The following is a 20,000-nucleotide window of genomic DNA, read 5'->3' as shown; positions in this document are numbered from 1 at the left end:
CCACTGAATAATCACAGTACAGCAACTCCTTGGGTGAAGAGGAATTGTTTGTTAATCTTAGTGTTGTCAGGTGTATGAGGACAGAGGAGAATGTGGAAAGAATAGGCCAGACTATTGGGGGGGGGGGGGGGGGGTGAAAGGAAAGGGAAAATTAACCGTAACCAGAGATAAGGATCTAATGTAGTATTGTCTGGCCAGTCAAAAGACCCCATAACACTCAAGCGGTAGCATCTCAACGGGTGGCTACCCTACTACTTAAATATGTGGATTAGATCATGGTAAGGGGTAGATGGAGATGGTTTGGGCATGCTCTTTGCACTCTCCAAGAGAGATTAGTTCATCAAACTTTTAACTGGGCTCCACAAGTCACTAGAAGTGTTGGAAGACCCAGGCCTATATGGCTGACGACTTTGAAGCGTGAAGTAGATGATGAATGGAGAACTATTGATTTAAAAGCTCGATTAAGTTTTAGCAAATTGACTAATTCTCATTATCTCAAAACGTTAGACTAAACAGTAACAGACAATGAACTCCAAAGTAAGCTTTGGTAAATGAAAGAAAAAACTTGGAAGTTTAAAAGGAAGACATTAGCAATTGATGGGAGCGGAAGGAGTGATCAGTTTCTAAAATTGAATCCAACAATTGAGTTGAAGAGAAGATAAATAAAATGACAAACTGCTATAAGCCTTCAAGCAATAGCACAGATAAGTGTTATATTACTCACTTTCGCATGGTATATAATTAAAGGCATATCAGAAAATTGATAATCAGTAAATAAATTAAAAAGTGTAAGAGTTGAAAAAAAAAACTTAGTTTTGGATCAGAAAAAAGAAGAGCCTTCAACAAAGAGTATTTAAGGATAAAGGAAAAGACTGAATATGAGGAGCTAGATTAGCGTGGTGCTGATGGAACATTATTTGGGAGACTGAGACGACAATAGGGATGCTCATATCTTTTTATATAAAAATATATTCATGAATAAAAAACTGTATATATATGTATGTATGTATATATATATATATATATATATATATATATATATATATATATATATATATATATATATATATATATATATATATATTGGGCTGAGGCCATGTCGTCCTGATGGAAGTTCCTTCATAGTAGCTTCCTGTGTTATATTTAACTACAGTGATATATCCCAGAGAATTTTACTTAGGGTATCCAGAATTCTAACTCCTGGCGCTAATATCCCTGGCTTTCGTCTTATGGGATATCGCATAATATCAGAGGACGTATTCTTGACACGCCACATAGCTATCTACACCCCTAATAGCGTTTACGATTCGAGAGGGGAAAGTGGCAAGAATTGTAGGTGGGCCGTTATTAAGGCAACACTCCCACACGTACTATAGTTGGGGGCCAGTATGACGTCACATCCCGGCGCCATCTTGTCATTCTTTCTCAGGTAGCGTACCTAGCTCGGTGTTTTCCCTGTGCCTTTAGCTATTTTGGATTATCTTTACTGCTATGATGCTTTCACCAGCTTCATCTGCCTCTGGAAAGTTGAGTATTATTTTTAATTTGTATAAATGTAAGCTCTTACCAGTTTTTCTCTTCGATTAAAGTCCTAATTAAGGTAACAAGAGCTGTTGCCGAACAGGATGGCGTCATGAACGCAGTCATTCTATATGCATGTACCATTTAGTTAGCCAGAACGACATTCCCGGTATATATTCGCTTTAATAAATTTAGCTATTTAGCAATTTTAGCTAGGAAATTTTATATTATGCCGATTGTACAGTGGATTTGCCAATTTATTTACCGAGCCCCACTAGTGCTAGGCTAGGCTTCCTAGCCTAGGCACCTTCATTTACTTTCATGCATGATATAGTTTTCCTAGTGTGATAATTTATTGAAGCTTTAGGCCATATTTCATACATATAAGATATTACTGCATATAAATTATCCTCTTCCAAGATAGTATATGAGAGAGTTTCGATGACTGATTCTCACCGCGCCTAGGCTACTAGCCTAGGGGCTTTAGTATACTTTCATACATGTCCCCGATTGCCCTTGTATCGCCTTATTAAGTGGAGACTGATACCTCATATTCTTTTTAAGACTATACTAATCTCCTTGGGAGATTTAAGAGCAATCTCTGTCCCTCAGAGTTAGCCTAGGCCAGGGGTGGGGAACCCTTTTTTGGATAAAGGCCATCTTGCAATTCCTCAATGCTCCTTAAGGCCGCATAGAATTTATTTTTTTTTTTTATCCTCCAAGTAATTTATTAGTAATCCAAAGAAAGAGTGACAGGTTCATAAAAATTTAAAGCATTACAATTTCAAATATTTGAATTAAGTACTTTTTATACAAGTAATCAGTAAATGAATTATATTGAAAATAAATTCTAAAATAATTCATTCAAGTTTGGGTAGTTTTCAAACTACCTTAAGTAAATGAATGATATCGAAAACATGTAATTTTCAAATTACTTTAGTTACGCAAGTAGGTTTTTTGTATTGAAGTGATAAATAAAATAATATTAATCTTTTGGAAAAGATAGCTCAAAATATCAACAATAAAAGCTTTTCAAATATTTTATATTGGCAATTGGGTACATTTTAAACAATCGCATCTCATAAAAATGCAACATCCCAGTAAAAAATAGCATCTATTTAAACACACTTAGCTTGTTTTCATTGAAAAATATCAATTATTTGCTTTCTTAAGATGTTCAATAAATCCCTAGTTTTTAGCCAGCATAGCTGGAAAACCATCAGTGCATAACTTATTATAATAAGGAAGTAAAATTTAGTCCTCCTTTGTGACATTGCTTAGTAAGGTTGTTCAAATGTCTGTTCCTCTTGTCCTTGCGTTAAGGTTACCTAAGGAAAGCTGTTTTTCATACAATCAAAACTCATCCGTGAAAGCAAATAAAATATTTTTATGCCAAAAATCTGGAACCTGTTGACTCATCTAAAACTAACATATATCACAGTGAGGAGATGAACAAAACAGGAACTCTCTCGTCCATCATACGTTAAATCACTCACTCACTGCAACTAGCAGTTTTTCCTTGTCAGCTACAACAGCTGTTGCAGCTGCAAGGAAAAACTGCTAATTGTATTAAGTTAGGATTTATTGAATTCAAGAAAAATTTTCTTCCATTCTCTGGGAGGTACATCACTGAACACAACCTTCCTATTGTCTGTGTGTTCATATTTGTATATGTGTACGTACAGTAGAATGATTTAAAACACAATATTCAGTGTCAAAGTAGAAATATACTGCACATACTGTACAGATATCAAAGGCCGTTGAAGGCCGCACTTGATGGTCCGGAAGGCCATATGCGACCTAAAGGCCGCAGGTTCCCCATCCCTGGCCTAGGCTAACCCTAGTCAGCTTTACCATGAATTTTATTCGGGTAAATCTAGGCTAGGGTGTTTCTGTTCCCTCCCTCAATCGCAGAGGCCGGTTTTGAGTTTAGGACAGAACATCAGAGTATTCGTCTGTGATTGGTGGCCGTCTGGCTTGGTGAATTGAATTCCCAAGTCAGGTTAGGCTACCGATGCAGGAGTCTAGACCTCCCTAGGCCTCACCTGAAGGCATTATATGATATGATGCCTCCTCAGTGCAGCTTAGCCGACAGTCCTGTGCCGGCAGAACCTAAGCTGAAGAATTGAATTCTTCTTTTGCTTAGGGCCTCCGACACTAGACTCTGTTCCTAACATCTGAGACAGCGGCGTGGGTGCTGTCGTCTCACCCTATTAGGCTAACCCCAGACTAGGGAATTGAATTCCCTGGCCCCTTGGGGTTATCCTTACACTGGAACGGAGTCTTTTTAGATGGGGTAGAACCTGCCGGCTACTACCTCACCTACAGGACCCTCACCCCTCCCCTTGCTGTCCTCTAGTGATGGCCTAGCCTTCACACATCTTGGCCACCATTTTACATTCGACCTTAGTGCGGGTAGATTGTGGGATTGGCTCGGGTTCTCTGTCGGCTGCCGGCTGAGCCGGCTGCCGGCAAAGATTCCCCTACCCTATCGACTGTTCTTCAGTCTTCTCTTGGTCTGCCTTCCATAGCCCTGCCGGCTGGTACCGGCCAGGTTGTGGTTGTATGGAAGCCTGAATGTAATTCCCCCTTCCATATGAACCCTCATTCTGGATGGAGGGCTGCAAGGCTGAGCCTTTGCTTCCCCCTCCCATCCATGCTTTCTCTCTCTCTCTCTTTCAACAAGTATCCTGGGCCTAGCTGCCTGTGGCAGGCAGGACTGTCGACCGCAGACAGGTTGCAATGCCGCTGAATGTTATGGGTTGCCAACGAAGCGCGACCCAATAACGGCCGGCACACACCGGCCGGCCTCCGGCAGCTATGATGACTGCCGGCAGCCGGTCGAATGTTTGTCTGACGACATCTCACTCACCGCCAGCTGCCGGGGGGACTGCCGAATGTCGGTGACCCCCCGGCTGGTGGCGGCATGCAACTGCCGGCGGTCTGCCGCCTACTACCACTAGAAGACAGTACACCTTCTTTTTAAACCCAGGAACTACCATGCTGGCATACGCCGGCAGGTACTACAGTATATGGCCGTGGAGTGGTCAGTAAAAAATTGCGATATTGATCATACTGCAATAAATAAACCACTGTACGGTAGCCCAAACATTTTCCAACCTACAAGGTGTTTCATGGGCAGCCTATTGTGAGACCACTTGTTAAAGAAAGCGATTCTTTCTTTAAAAATTCAGTGATCACTATATTCAATCCCAATATTTAATTCCTGAAGACGGTGTTATGTTACGCCTTCATATATCCTGAGGATAAATGTCTTCTTTAATAATTCTATCTTAGAATGCCCAAGATTCAATATTGTGGGAGGTCCTAGCAATTGGATGAGCAGGAAACACACGTAGGTGTCTTTCCTCTATCCTCTCTATCTTACCTATCCTAAGCTAAAATATACATAACATTGTATGATGAATTTTGTGAGAAAATTCACCGAATACTCATCCGCCTTTCCTTTTTTTACAGAAGGAACATCCCAAGTGCGGGAACCATTTCTGCAAGGTCCGCAATAAGAACTTCTGCGGCCATGGAATGTGCAGGACCCATGCGTGCTGCGCGACGACGAGGGGCTCTCTTAAGTATTGGGATCCCCAGGTATGTGATGTATGTTCCAATCTGGGTACTGAGGCTTTTGATGATCAAAAGTCAACTGAGTCAAGGGATGCAGCAAGAGAGAAGCTGCGTAAATGGGTCAGGGGTTTTCAAATGAATGCCACTGGCCCATACCTTCCTAACAAAAGGATGAGAGCTTGCCTTTTCCCTAAGGCATCTTCGGATGCAGTTATCCCTCAACCTAAGGCTGAGATCCCCCTCGTCCAGATTCCAATAAAATCTGAAGTTTCGGATGCCATGAAGGACATCCAGCTAGAAGACAATATGTTGGTAGTTTCCGAGGAGACAAAACGGAGTCTTCTAGCAGAAGAGCAGGAACAGGAGTCTGTCTTACCTCCTGAGGGCAAATGATGAAGGAACCAAAATTATTTTGGTTTCATCGGCTCCGGTGGCTGAGCCTGTCCCATCGACCTCCTCTGCCCCACAATTGGACACAATAAGTCACACTCTAACATCTCTCCTGTCTATGTTTTAGGATATGAAGAAGGAGTCATCTGAGAAAGAAGCTTCGCTTCGGACTAAGATGCACCAGCTCGTGAGTTCCCGTTTAGCCCCGAAATAGCTAAACATTAAGGACCTTCCCCCTTTCTTGGACGTCAACCCTTGGAGGTATGCTGAACACATGCCTATGTCAGGAGGGAAGATCTTCCTCTCCGACAAACTGGGAACGGTCCCTGTAGAGGACATCCAGTTCTGGCCCAGAAAAGGGGCCTATCCTGATTGTTACGTTCGTCTGAGGACGGAACCTCCCTCGAAAGAGGAGACAGAAACGAAGGAGGTCATAATACTTGACCTCCCCAAAGCCCAAGCTTTGTTCACCAGTACCTTGATGGAGAGGGGCTTCACTAACTCCAAGGTACCGGCTCTTAGCAAGAAGCACCCGTCCTTCATTGCTGCTTCTTCCCGTGCCTTCCCCTTTATGGAAAAAGGGTTCAAGGCAGCCTTAAAGGCAGTCGAGGCAGGGAAACCTTGCCCCACACTCGAAGAGTGTAGACCATTTTCCCTTGCCCTACCATCAGATGATGCAGACTGGAAGGATGTCTATAGCACCTTCTCAGTTGGGAAGTTGGAGGCTGACATTGCCGGAAGTCAGTTCGGAGAAGACCTCCCTAAGTTGTCGGACTTCCTCCTGCGCAGGGAGCAGTAAACGAAGGAAAGACTTGCCGCCTCTATGTCCCTGCAGACTGGACTAGAGACAATGGTAAGTGTTCCAGAAACCCCAGACATGTACATGGTCTTTGCCAAAGCTCATTTGGCAACAGTCACCAAAGACTTGTACAACTTTATCAAAGCCAGACGGGCTTGTAGAGAGTTCGTGTTCGCCTCGGCTGCGGTGAGGTACGAACCAAGGAAGCTGATAGCTTCCAACATCTGGGGAAAAGACCTCTTCCCAAACGAAGCGGTCAAAGAGGTTGTCGACAAAGCTGCCACAGAGAATAGGAATCTTCTCCAAAAGTGGGGCTTGTCGACCAAGATAAAGTCTTCCAGTGAGGAGGGTCCCCAACCAAAAAGGAAGACCAAGCGACCTAGAGTGCCCTCTCGCCCACCTCGACAACAACAACTTCCCGTGGCCACGGTGTCCCAGACGGTGACACAACCCCTTACCACGTTTCAGCTGGTGCCCCAGCAAGTAGCGACACAGTCGCCTGTTTTTACCCCAGCCTTTGAAAGGCAATCCACGACCTTTCGGCCAAAGTCTCGAGGTTCCTTTCGAGGTTCCTCTAGACACCCCTCTAGAGGCAGGGGCAACAAAGGTGGACGTGGCCAAGGAGGCAAGTCCTCCAACCAGCACTCAAAGTGAGATGCTTCCGGTAGGAGGGAGACTTCTCTTTTTCCGGTTTCGTTGGACCTTCGATCCCTGGGCCCACAGCCTAACCAAGAACGGACTGGAGTGGAGTTCGAACACAACTCCACCAACCTTCCCTCAATTCTTCCAACACTCAACCCCCATTCTGGAAGAATATGTCCAAGAACTCTTAGACAAGAGTTGTAAGGAGGGCAAAGTCCATTAAATTCCAAGGAAGGCCGTTTTGTGTTCTGAAGGATTCGGAAAAGCTCAGAGTCATTCTGGACTTGTCACCACTCAACAAGTTCATAGTGAACCACAAGCTCAGGATGCTTACTCTTCAACACATAAGGACCCTACTGCCCAAAAAGGCATACACAGTCTCCATAGACATGGCGAACGCATATTGGCATGTCCCGATCAATTGACAAGTTTCCTCCTACCTAGGATTCAAGCTACAAAAGACACAATACGTCTTCAGAGCCATGCCTTTCGGACTAAACATAGCCCCAAGGGTATTTACAAAGCTTGCGAACGGAGTCATTCGTTAACTACGCCTAAAGCGAGTTCAGGTGATTGCCTACCTGGACGACTGGCTGGTATGGACAGCATCCGAAGAAGAATGCACGCAAGCCTCCAAGGAAGTGATCCAGTTCCTGGAACATCTAGGATTCAAGATCAACCTGGAAAAGTCTCGATTATCTCCAGCTCAAAAGTTCCAATGGCTGGGTGTTCACTGGAACTTACAGTCACACTGCCTCTCCATTCCATCAAAGAAGAGGAGAGAGAGAGCAGGATCTGTCAAGAGACTTCTTCAATCCGACAGGATATCAAGACGACGACAAGAGAGAGTTTTGGGGTCTATCCAGTTTGCCTTAGTGATAGACCCAGTGGTGAGAGCACAATTAAAGGATGCATCAAGAGTCTGGAGAAAATACACATCAAACGCTCGAAGAGATCTAACAAGACCGATACCAACTCGTCTGCGATCACTCCTCAAGCCATGGTCGGAGGCCAAGTACCTAAAGAAGAAGGTACCCCTACAACTGTCTCCACCTTCAGTCACCATCCACATGGATGCCTCGAAGGAAGGATGGTGAGGCCACTCTCACCAACGGAAAGTCCAAGAAACCTGGTCCTTCCTCTTCAAGACCTTCCATATCAACATTCTGGAAGCCATAGCAGTTTTTCTATTGCTGAAGAAACTGAAACTTCGCTGCTCGATCCACATCCGGCTGGTCTTAGACAGCGAAGTGATAATGAGATGCCTAAATCGACAAGGCTCGAGATCGTCTCAAATCAACCAAGTGATGTTGGCCATCTTCCACCTGGCGGAAAAGAAGAGATGGCACTTATCAGCAGTTCACCTCCAAGGGTCCACAATGTGACGGCGGATGCTCTATCCAGGCTCACCACGATAGAGTCAGAATCATCCCTAGACGCAAGATCATTCTCCTTCATCTTACGCAAAGTCCCAGGACTGCAGATAGACCTCTTCGCGACGAGCGACAACAAGAAGCTACCCAGGTACGTAGCCCCATACGAGGATCCTCTAGCGGAAGCAGTGGATGCGATGTCCATAGATTGGAACTGATGGTCCAGGATTTACCTGTTCCCTCCAACCAACCTCCTGATGAAGGTCCTCAACAAACTGATATCGTTTCAGGGAACAGCAGCGATAGTGGCTCACAAGTGGCCCAACAGCATATGGTTCCACTGATAACGGAACTACGACTGAAGCTGATTCCACTGCTGTATCCAGTTCTGACTCAACAAGTGCAGAAGAAGACTGTCTCCGCTTCATCACAGAAAACCCAGAACCTTCAGCTCAAGATTTTCTCACCTTAGCAGTCAAGAAAAGGTTCGGGATTTCAAAGGACAGTATCAACTTTTTAGAAGAATACAAGTCGAAATATACTAGAAGACAATACGAGTCTTCCTGGAAGAAATAAGTTGCCTTCGTCAAGGCAAAGAAACCAAAAGAGATCTCTACAGATTTCTGTTTATCTTACTTTATTCATCTCCATGAACAAGGTTTAGCAGCCAACACGATCTCTACGTGTAAATCTGCCTTGACTAGACCCCTACTATATGCCTTCCAGGTGGACTTCTCGAATGAAATCTTCAACAAGATCCATAAGGCTTGCGCTCGACTTTGGCCTGCAGCACCTCCGAGGCCCATTTCTTGGTCCTCGGATAAGGTTCTTCATCTAGCCTCTACCTTGAGCAATGAAGATTGCTCTCTAAAGGATTTGATTCAAAAGGTAATATTCTTATTTGCACTAGCCTCAGGAGTCAGAGTTACCGAAATAGTGGCCCTTTCGAGGGATGATGGCCACATTCAGTTCACAGACTGTGGAGAACTGAACCTTTTTCCTGACCCAGCGTTTCTCGCTAAGAATGAGCTGCCCAGCAAAAGGTGGGGTCCCTGGAGAATATGCCCTCTGAAAGAAGATGCATCTCTATGCCCAGTAGAATGCCTAAAGGTCTATCTTCGTAGAACTTCAGACTTTGGGGGAGGACAGCTTTTCAGAGGAGAAACCTCAGGTTCAACATTGACCTTGAAACAACTAAGGGCGAAGATCACCTATTTCATTCGCAGAGCGGATCCAAACAGCACACCCGCAGGTCATGATCCGAGAAAAGTTGCTTTGTCTCTGAATTTCTTTCAGAACATGAGTTTTGAAAGTTTTCGCTCCTATGCTGGATGGAAGTCATCCAGGGTTTTCTGCAAGCACTACGCGAAACAAGTGCAAGAGATTAAGCATTATGTGGTGGCAGCAGGTAGTGTACTAAAACCTGCCGCTTAAATTCTGCAAAGAACAGTGCACTAATTGGGACTTTAGTGAAGGGTGTACCTGTTTTCCTCCTACAGAGTGACATGTTAAGTGAAGTGTCTAAGTAGTGACACTATGAACTGTTCTAAGTATAAGGTGAAAGAAGCATAAAAGACTTACACATGTGCCATGCGTATAGCTACGCAAGTGTTGATGAACTGTAGCGACAGAAATGAGAAATAATGAAATATTACGATATTTCCTTTACAGTGATTTCAAGTTTCTTTTTCAGATGAAACAGTTTTTTCTGTTATTACTATTTTATTATGCTTTACACAATATTTCCAAATATTTTCATTAATTTTATATTGTATTATAAAATTAACCATATCTTTGCTATTCATTGTTTACCAATAAACACATCTTTGAATTTTGCGTTTCATTTCGCCCTATAAATTCTAAACATGCTATATAAATAAATGTGTCAGAGCACTTATCATCCTATTATTTGGAAAATATTCTGAACATATACTATATCTGTTCTAAGCGAACAACCTCACAATTATATGTTATTGTATCAAGTATCAGTCCCTGGTAGTAACTGATTTTATGTCTAATTGCTTTACTGACTGTACAAATTTCCTACACGAATGAAAATCTGTCTACCCTGCTTACAACACACCAAGTGGACCAAGGGAGGTGTCAGTAATCAATACATACTTTGTTCCTTTCAGAATACAAACTATGTTTTACATGTATAAGATGAGACTAATATACAAACTGGTTTGCTAGATTGTTCATTGAACTTACAATCCTCGGGTTTTTTTTCCTAGAGTCTCTCATGACTCTTCCCTGTAGGGGGCAGGAAGCACTGACATAGTCCATGATCAGTTGAAAAGCGTATGACGGTATCACCATGTGTCTCTAGGTCTAGATGACCAAGGAAAATTTATCTCGCAGTTATTGGCACTATTGGAAATCCACAGATACATTAATGCTCTGGTAAACTTCCATCAGGACGACATGGCCTGAGCCCAAAAAACGGATTTTGAGCGATGCGAAAAATCTATTTTTGGGTAAGGTAGCCATGTCGTCCTGATGGACCCACCCTCCTTTTACAAAGGATGAATGAATCCCTCCCAAAAATACTGTATCTGTAGCACCTCGCTAACGCTACAAAGAATGACAAGATGGCGCCCAACTATAGTACGTGTAGGAGCGTTGCCTTAATAATGGCCCACCTACAATTCTTGCCACTTTCCCCTCTCGAAGCGTAAATGCTATTAGGGGTGTAGATAGCTATATGGCGTGTCAAGAATACGTCCTCTGATATCATGCAATATCCCATAAGGCAAAATCCAGGGATATTCTCGCCAGGAGTTAGAATTCTGGATACCTTTAGTAAAATTCTCTGGGATATATCACTGCAGTTAAATATAACCTAGGAAGCTACTATGAAGGAATTTCCATCAGGACGACATGGTTACCTCACCCAAAAATAGATTTTTCGCTTCTCTCAAAATCCGTTATATACCCACACAAACAAACTGTATCATCATCACCCGTGACTAGTCCACTCTAGGACAAAGGCCTCAGACATTTCCCTCCACTTACGTCTGTTTATGGTCTTTCTATGCCAATCTGTACCCACAAATTTTCTTAACTCGTCGATCCATCGTCTTTTCTTCCTTCCCCTGCTTCTTTTGCAATCTTTATGGAACCGTTCTGTTAGTCTTAATTCTTGTCTGCCATCTTCATTATATGTCTTACCCATGTCCATATCTTTTTCTTACATGTTGTTAGAATATCCTCTACTTTCGTTTATCTTATATCCATGTTGCTCTTTTTCTGTGTTATTCCTATCATTATTCTTTCTATAGCGCTTTGAGTTTTAACTAAATTATGCTCTAAGGCTTTATTAAGGCTCCAATTTTTGTATGTCCAAGTTAATACTGGTAGGGCCATCTGATTAAATACTTTTTTATAGAGAAAGTGGCAATTAAATTTTCATAATCTCATTTTTTTTCCACCAAAAGCTCTCCATCCCATGCTTATCCTTCTTTTAATTTCGGTGTCATATCCTGGGGAAATACTGTCTGTCTTAAGTACGTATATTCGTTAGCAATTTCTACAGTAAAGGTTCGTCCATAACCCTTATTTTTTGTGTCTGCATTTTCATTGAGCATTAGCTTAGTTTTACTCATTCATTTTCAGTCCTATATTTCTGCTTTCCCTATTCAAATCTTCTCTCATTCGCATTTCTTCCCATGATTAAATAAACACAACTATGTCACCTGCAAATCTTAAGTTGTTAAGGCATTCGTCATTAATGTTAGTTCCTACATTTTTCCATTCTAAATTCTCAAACACCTCTTCTAGGCATGCTTCTAGGAGAGATGAGGTCTCCCAGTCTAACTCCTTTCTCAATTGGAATTTTCTCACTATCGTTATGTTGTTTTAAGATTGCTTTGCATCCCTTATTAATATCTTCTAGACAGCATTTGCATATATATATATATATATATATATATATATATATATATATATATATATATATATATATATATATATATATATATATATATATATATATATATATATATAGGACATGAGCATAACTTCTAAATTTATAATGAAGTAATAAGAAGAATTAAGAATAAGGACTAGAAATAGAAAAGTCGATTTTGTCGGAGGAATAAATAGTCAAAGAATGAAATGTGCAATAGTTGATGGAAAATAAATCACAAAGACGGATGAATTTGAAAGATTCTATCGGAGGAAAACTTCGAAAAAAGAATATTATCATGAGTAAGGTCGAGGTTAAAGGGGAACAATAAAGAGGGCAGTAAGACTGCCGTATGCTGGCGATGGAAGAATGGATGTAATATTCTCTATTAAAATATAATAAATATTTAAGGACGGTGGTAAGGAAACGGATATAACAAAGCATATGAAACCATCAAACAAACGGGAAATGTATAAAAATAATTCTTGAATCAAAAATTTTCTTTACCTAAATATGGTAATTGAACGCATATCAAAGAAAATTTAGAAGCATGATTTTAAAGAGTAAGTAGGATTTGGAGAGAGAAGAATAAAAAGATAGCTCACACTTTCTTATGAACAGGTTTTTGGTATGGCTATGGGTAATCCTTTGTCCCCACTTTTATCAAACATATTTATGGAATTTTTTTAATCTAGATTAATCCCTTCAGTGTGGTCTTCCCAAATTGAGTGGTATCGATATGTTGATGATGTTCTAGGTATTTTAGAAGAAAATTTTAATCTTGAGGGCTTTGTTTCAATCATTAATTCATTAGTACCATCAATAAAATTCACTATAGAAAATTAAGAAAATAACCGTATCCCATTTTTAGACGTTTTAATAGTTAGAGAAACAGATAAATTTAAGTTTTCCATATATAGAAAGCCTACAAATAATTTTTCATATGTACATTTTTACTCCGGTCACTCTAAAAATATTAAGCTTTCAGTTTTTTCCTCCATGTACCTTAGGGCATTGAGAATTTGTAGCCCAGTTTACATTGAGGAGGAGTTCACAAAAATAGAAAAAAAAAATTGCAACAGATTTTTGTTATCCTAAATATTTCTTAGAAAAATGTATGAATAAGGCTAAGAAAACATTTTATAGTGTCCAATTAGAGAGAAAGGAAACAATTAATAATATGCTTTGTTTGCCATTTCATGTTTGTTTTTCAGATGTTATACCCCTTTTGAAAAAACTAGACATTGCTGTAGTGTTTAAATATAATTGTACATTAAAAAACATGTTAATTAAGAATAGTTCTGGAAATGATAATAATGTAATATATAGCATTCCTTGTTCAGAGTGTAACCTATTTTATGTTGGCCAAACATCAAAAAGTATACCAGTCAGATTAAAACAACATCAGGTGGCCGTCTCCAGGGGTTCTCTTAATAATGCCTTGACCTCCCACTGGTTAGGGTCAAGTTACAGAATTGGTTGGTCAAAGACGGAAAAAGTAATCCATGTAAATGACTATTTCCAAAGGAATATTGTTGAATCATTTTTAATCTCCTGTACTCAAGGTAGAAATTTGAATCTAAGCCCAGGTCTGTTTTCCGTTAATCCAGTATTATCCTTTTATCTAAAATCTGACTTCTCCGGAATTATTAAGAAACTGACAGCTGTTGGATCCCCTTCTCCAGTATAAATACGATGTCTTTGTATATGTATTCCCCTATGGGCCAACAAAGGGGAAGGCCCGTGCCAACAACAAGTGTTGGCTTTAATACCCCAACAACAACAACATATGTATTCTCATTGCCGAGTTTGATAATGTCCTGAGTGGATGAAAGTACTAACTCCAATCAAGTCTTTTTCATTTTTCCTTTCGTGGCTATAATACATTTTATATTCATCACGTGTCAGCTTTCGTGATTTCTACACACACACACACACACACACATATATATATATATATATATATATATATATATATATATATATATATATATAAATATATGTATATATATATATATATATATATATATATATATATATATATATATACATATATATATATACATATATGCTGTAAATATATATATATATATATATATATATATATATATATATATATATATATATATGCGTTAAAATCACAGGGAAACGTGATGCTCAAATGTAAGAGAACCACAGGGAAAAGGAAAATATGAAATATAGGATCAAGTCCTGATTAGTTTCGTGATACTTCTTCAGAGGACTGATCTGAGCTTGATGTCGGTAGTGACTCTGGTGTTATGACAAAGGTACCAAACAGTGGTTACAACATGGCTGGCACTGGCCAGTTACCAGAAATTCATGTGTCAACCGAGTGTGACCAATGTGGAGATGACAAAGAGTAGTCTCCCACTTTTGGGGCATCATGTTATACCTTCATGGGGATATAACTTTCGTCATTTCTCATCCCAATGGTGTTGGCATTTATATGAGTAAAATTTGATTGCTGGGTAAACAATCGTCATAGGGACTTGGATATCTTCTTGGTAGCAACTCAGTTGCAGTAATATTTGCCTGTATATCTGCCTTCTCATTTCCAGACATACCTACATTTGCCGAAACCCAGCAAAATCAAACTGATATACCTCTCAGTCCAAAAATAAAAAGCCATTCTAAAATCTTTAAAACTAACGGGTTACAGGAGTTAGAAACTTTTAAAGTGTGACGAAGCCGAGGGAGGGTTGTGAACTCAAAGGCAGGATGCAATCAACTGAGTTATATATTAAGGAACACTCTTCTTTATATACAGCACTCAAACGAACATGAAAATTCATGTCTGCTGTTTTGCTCTGAACATTGTCTGTCTCTCGAACATGTTATGTCCTGTTGCCTTGAGGTTTTGTATATAAAGAAGAGTGTTCCTTAATATATAACTCAGTTGATTGCATCCTGCCTTTGAGTTCACAACCCTCCCTCGGCTTCGTCACATTGGAGGCGGGAGGAGCGAGTCACTCCGGGGTCACCAATGTGACGAAGCCGAGGGAGGGTTGTGAACTCAAAGGCAGGATGCAATCAACTGAGTTATATATTAAGGAACACTCTTCTTTATATACAAAACCTCAAGGCAACAGGACATAACATGTTCGAGAGACAGACAATGTTCAGAGCAAAACAGCAGACATGAATTTTCATGTTCGTTTGAGTGCGAGGGAAGAGCGAAGATACAAGCATATTATATACAAAAGGAATTATGTACAATTGTGTGACACACGGTTGGTACAAAAGCTTGAAAGACACTCTTTACATCACTAAAAATGTATATATAAATGTCGATTCCCACTGTTCTGTAACATGTTCCATAAAAAATGATCTGGCTTCTAAATCAGTCATATTCTTTGTAACTCCTATAAAATATTTACAAATAGACATCTCTATTAATTTCCATGGAGGGGTTGATATCTTAAACTTAAACTCATTACTTCTGGTTATATCAATATTGTGTACCAATTGCTTTACCTAAAAACTACAAGGTTGAGGAGATTTTGGGTGTAACTCAAAGTATGTCGAGTATCTTGAAAGCTTTGCAGTCTGATAGGCTAAAGAATTAGGACATCTCTGCAGCTTAACCCAATACTGAACAATAGAAGACTTTTGGTAAAGGTCTAAAGGTAACTCTCCAGCGTCAACAAGGAGGCTTAGGATAGTCGAAGTTGTAAAGGCTCCCGTGGCCAATCTGATACCAGTATGGTGTATAGAATCTAAAATCTTTAACTGACTTGGGGTGGCTGAAGAGTATATTCCACACACATAACTAATTTTTGAAAAAATTAAGACCATGTATAACTTTAAGATAGTTTTGCCGTCTGGCCCCCATGATGCATGGGAGAAAACTTGTAAAAGATTCAGAGCTTCAAGACACTTTACTTTTAAAATTTTCAAATGAGGAACCCATGAAAGCCTACAATCAAATATGAACCCTAAAGATCTAGCTTCACTTACACATGGGATCCATTGACGTTTGATGTATATATCCGGGTCTGGATGTACTCCCCAAATACGACAGAAATGGACAGTTTTGCTTGTCAAAACTTAAATCTATTCATATCTGCCCACTGAATAATTTTGTCAATTGCGAGTTGTAGGTTTTGCTCAACCATCAACATTCAAGTTCCAGCAAATGATATGGAGAAATCATCTACAGAGAGCATTGGGAAATATCAGAGGATATCCCATTAATGGCCAATGAAAATAAGGTTAAACATAGCACACTATACTTGGGAACTCCTTCTTCCTGACATTTCCTCTATGACAGACATTCACCTACTTTAACTTGAATAAATCTATGTGAAACAAATACTCGAATGAACATATCCCCTATTATGAATGGTTTTAAGTATACCATATCCATATGGAGTATCATATGCCTTTTCAAGGTAAAAACTGGCTGTTACATGGTGCTATTTGGAAGCAAAGGCATCACAAATTAACTCAAAAAGTCATTCCAACACGTCAGTGTATTTTTCCAAATCCACACTGGATAGGTGATAAAATACCTTTCTTATCCAGATATACCACACCAGTCTTGCATTGTCCATATTCTCTATTATCTCACATAAACAGAGATGTCAATGAAATTGGTCGATAGTTTGCTGCTAAAAACTTATCCTTACCAGGATTGGAAAATGCTAAAATAAAGGCTAGTTCCCATTTATTTGGATAACTGTGATCATGCCATATTATGTTATCAATGCTTAAAATAAATAACTTAGTATTAAAAGATACATGTTTAATCACTGCATATGGAATTCCATTGGTCCCAGGGGCTGTATCATTACAAGTAGAAAGTGCGGAATCAAATTCTCTCTCAGTAGAATGAGCATTGTAAGATTCCTTCTTTCCTGGAGTAAAATTTTGAGTTTTTTTTTGTTCTTCAAGGCTCCTATACTGGTGACCAGGGGCTGTTTCATATTAGCATGATACATTAGAGAAATGATCAACCAGGGAATTGTTAACCTCAGTTGCTCCAGTCAATTACTAACCAATCAACTTCAACACTGTTGGTGGGTTGAGAGTAAACTTGCCTGCTAACTTTTTAACTTTCCTCCATACAGAAGACGGTGGTGTTCTTCTGTTGATGGAGGAAACAATAGGATATTCAAGACTGGTGCCTACCTTATCTTATGGCACAACGGAACTGTGCTCTACACTTTTTATACATTATCAAATCCTCCTCTATACGGTGTTTACGCAATCTAGTCAAAGATTTTCTTGTAGCTCTGTGCAAGGCAGTTACTTCTGAAGACCAACAGGGGACTAGTCGCCGTTTGAATAGCCCCGTGGTGTTGGCAACTGAATTGATTCCTGCTGTATGAAGAGTTCAATTGACTAAGTCTATGGTATCATCAACACTTTCAAATTATTCTGCACTCCTTTCAATTTCATTCGACTCCCAAAATGTATTCCAATCCGCCTTGTCAAAGCTCCATCATAGCGACCTATGTATGGGTGGATTATTATTGGAGTTTATAAAAATTGGTGCGCGCTCACTAGTTTGCCAATCATCTAACGTTATCCAATCAAAATCGAGAAGGCAGCTAGAGCTTGCAATTGAAAGGTCAATGCATAACAAGATACCTGTCTGAACATGAGAGTATGTGGGCTCTCCCACATCTTCATTTTTCATTGCATCATTCCATAAAGGATGTCTACTATTAAAATCTCCCAACAAAAGAAAAGGTTGAGGGAGTTGTTGAATCACCTCTACTAAATCATTATACAAAATGTCATTAAGGGGCAAATAAAGAGAGCAAATTGTATACTTTCTACCTGTATCAATTTGTACAGCCACTGCCTGCAGAGGGGTACAAACAGGTAAAGATATTTGGGGAATATCCCGGTGAACGTATGTAAGACTTCCACCATGGCTTCCTGTTTGTTGAGAAAATGGTGTCCTATAATTAACATACTCTCAAGGACATGGAAAATTAGCATCAAGCTTGCTCTCCTGTAGACATGCAATTATAGAGGAGTGCTCTTAAATGAGTAGCTTAAGTTCTTCATATTTGGCCTGACAACTCCATTGCAAAATGGAGGAGAAAACTATGGATTATTTCTGGAAAATATCTTGGATGAGATCTTCCCATCGGCAACATTTGATTTATCATTACTTCCTGTAGGCTTCTTTAGAGAGGGTCTTGATAAATTAGGTTTTACATTTGCATTTTTTATGTTCTATTGACCAGACTGTTGTGTTTGTTGAAGGTTCATCCTCTTTTTCAAATAAGATATTGTACCTATTTGGAATAGGTATTTCTGCATTTCACTTTGGAGAGGAGAGTGATTGTGGTCTCCCTCTTTTTCGATTGAAATATGGAGAGCCATTAAGATTATGTACCTCTATTATAGCAGGTGCATTAAACAGTTCTCTAGCATAAATATGGGAATGATGCTACCCGAGATAAAAGCCCTGGGCTGTTTATCCAAGGTGCGGAAGATTTAGAGAAATAAGGTGGTGTCTTTTTTATGAGAGGCACTGAATCTAGATTTTGAGGCATGGTAATACCCTTTGGAAGTGATTTAGCAATAGGATGCTTTACATTACCTGGTCTAGGTGGTGTTGTTATTTTTCTGGATGTCCTGCATCCCTATATTTTAAGGCCTTGGCATAACTTGCTTTTTCTTAGAAGTCTCTTAGCATATCCTACAGTGATATGCTCTGCATCTGACTTCTGAACAACAGCTTCTTCTATTCCATACTGAGGACATTTCTTATTAGTAGCTTTATGATTCTGGCTACATTTAGTGCACTTTGCAATAAAAGTGCAGTGTCCATGCTCAGGATCCAAACAATTGTTACAGATCATTTCATCTTTATCAAATATAACCTCTCTACCAAAACAAATTCAAATGCGGCTAGATATCTACTATCAAATTTTCTTATATTCTTTTATTACTTAGCATAATAGACTGTGTACTAGATTTGACATGAATTAAAATCTAGAAATGTATCCACGCTTTAATATTTGGTGCCTAATTTCTGTTTTATTAGATTACTAAATTTAAGATAATTGTATTCTTCTCGCTTTGATGATGCTATATTCCACATTTGTGGTTAAGGCTTGCTTTCTCTTATTAAGTTTATTTTTGGGTATATGGACTCGTTTTGATGCCTGTCACTAGGACGAAATATGCCAGGGTTTGGGAAGAGTATTGCATAGTGCTCCGGTAATATCACAATTATCAATTTAAATTTTTGAGACTTCACATACTGCTTTAAAAGCAGCCTCGTGATTATTAAAGCAAGTTCATGCTTCCCATTTTTCATCTTCTTCCCTGAAACTCATACTTATTTCAGTAATTTTACCATAAGCTTTAAAAGTCATCCATAATGTTTCACAATATCAGCTTATTGCCAATCACATACAGTATATGAATGACTTTTAATCTTTCAACATTGGGGTGGTGCTTTTCTGTTTTTTAGTCAGCAACAGAATTTTCCGTATTAGTATAGCCAAAGATCGTCAACAGTACGAAGGGGGGGGGGGGGGGGGGTCAGCATATCCAGGGGGAGGGGGGGGGAAGCAGCATATCCGGGGTGGGGGGAATCCGCATATCCAAGGGAGGAGAGTTCACCATTAGAATGATCCATATTAAAGACAGTAATTTGTAGTTGGTTAGTTAGTTGGTTTACCTGTTTGAGACTTAAGAATGCATCAAACGTTGGAAAGGAAATTTGCATTCTCCCCTAGCGCCACAATGAGATTATACTTCTCAGATGGTTCACTCCATACCGTACCCGAAGGATAGC

At 39.8% G+C, this 20,000-nt stretch overlaps 1 protein-coding gene across 1 annotated transcript in view; it reads left to right on the top strand.

Annotated features, from left to right (window-relative positions):
• LOC137647238 (retinol dehydrogenase 12-like) overlaps positions 1–20,000 on the top strand; it is an 83,134-nt gene that overhangs the window by 54,935 nt on the left and 8,199 nt on the right. The gene's annotated exons all lie outside the window — the stretch shown is intronic.

The sequence above is a fragment of the Palaemon carinicauda genome, chromosome 1 (genome assembly GCF_036898095.1).
Source record: "Palaemon carinicauda isolate YSFRI2023 chromosome 1, ASM3689809v2, whole genome shotgun sequence".
In the NCBI taxonomy this organism is placed as follows: Eukaryota; Metazoa; Arthropoda; class Malacostraca; order Decapoda; family Palaemonidae; genus Palaemon; species Palaemon carinicauda.
This window is presented reverse-complemented; position numbering and strand designations above follow the sequence as displayed.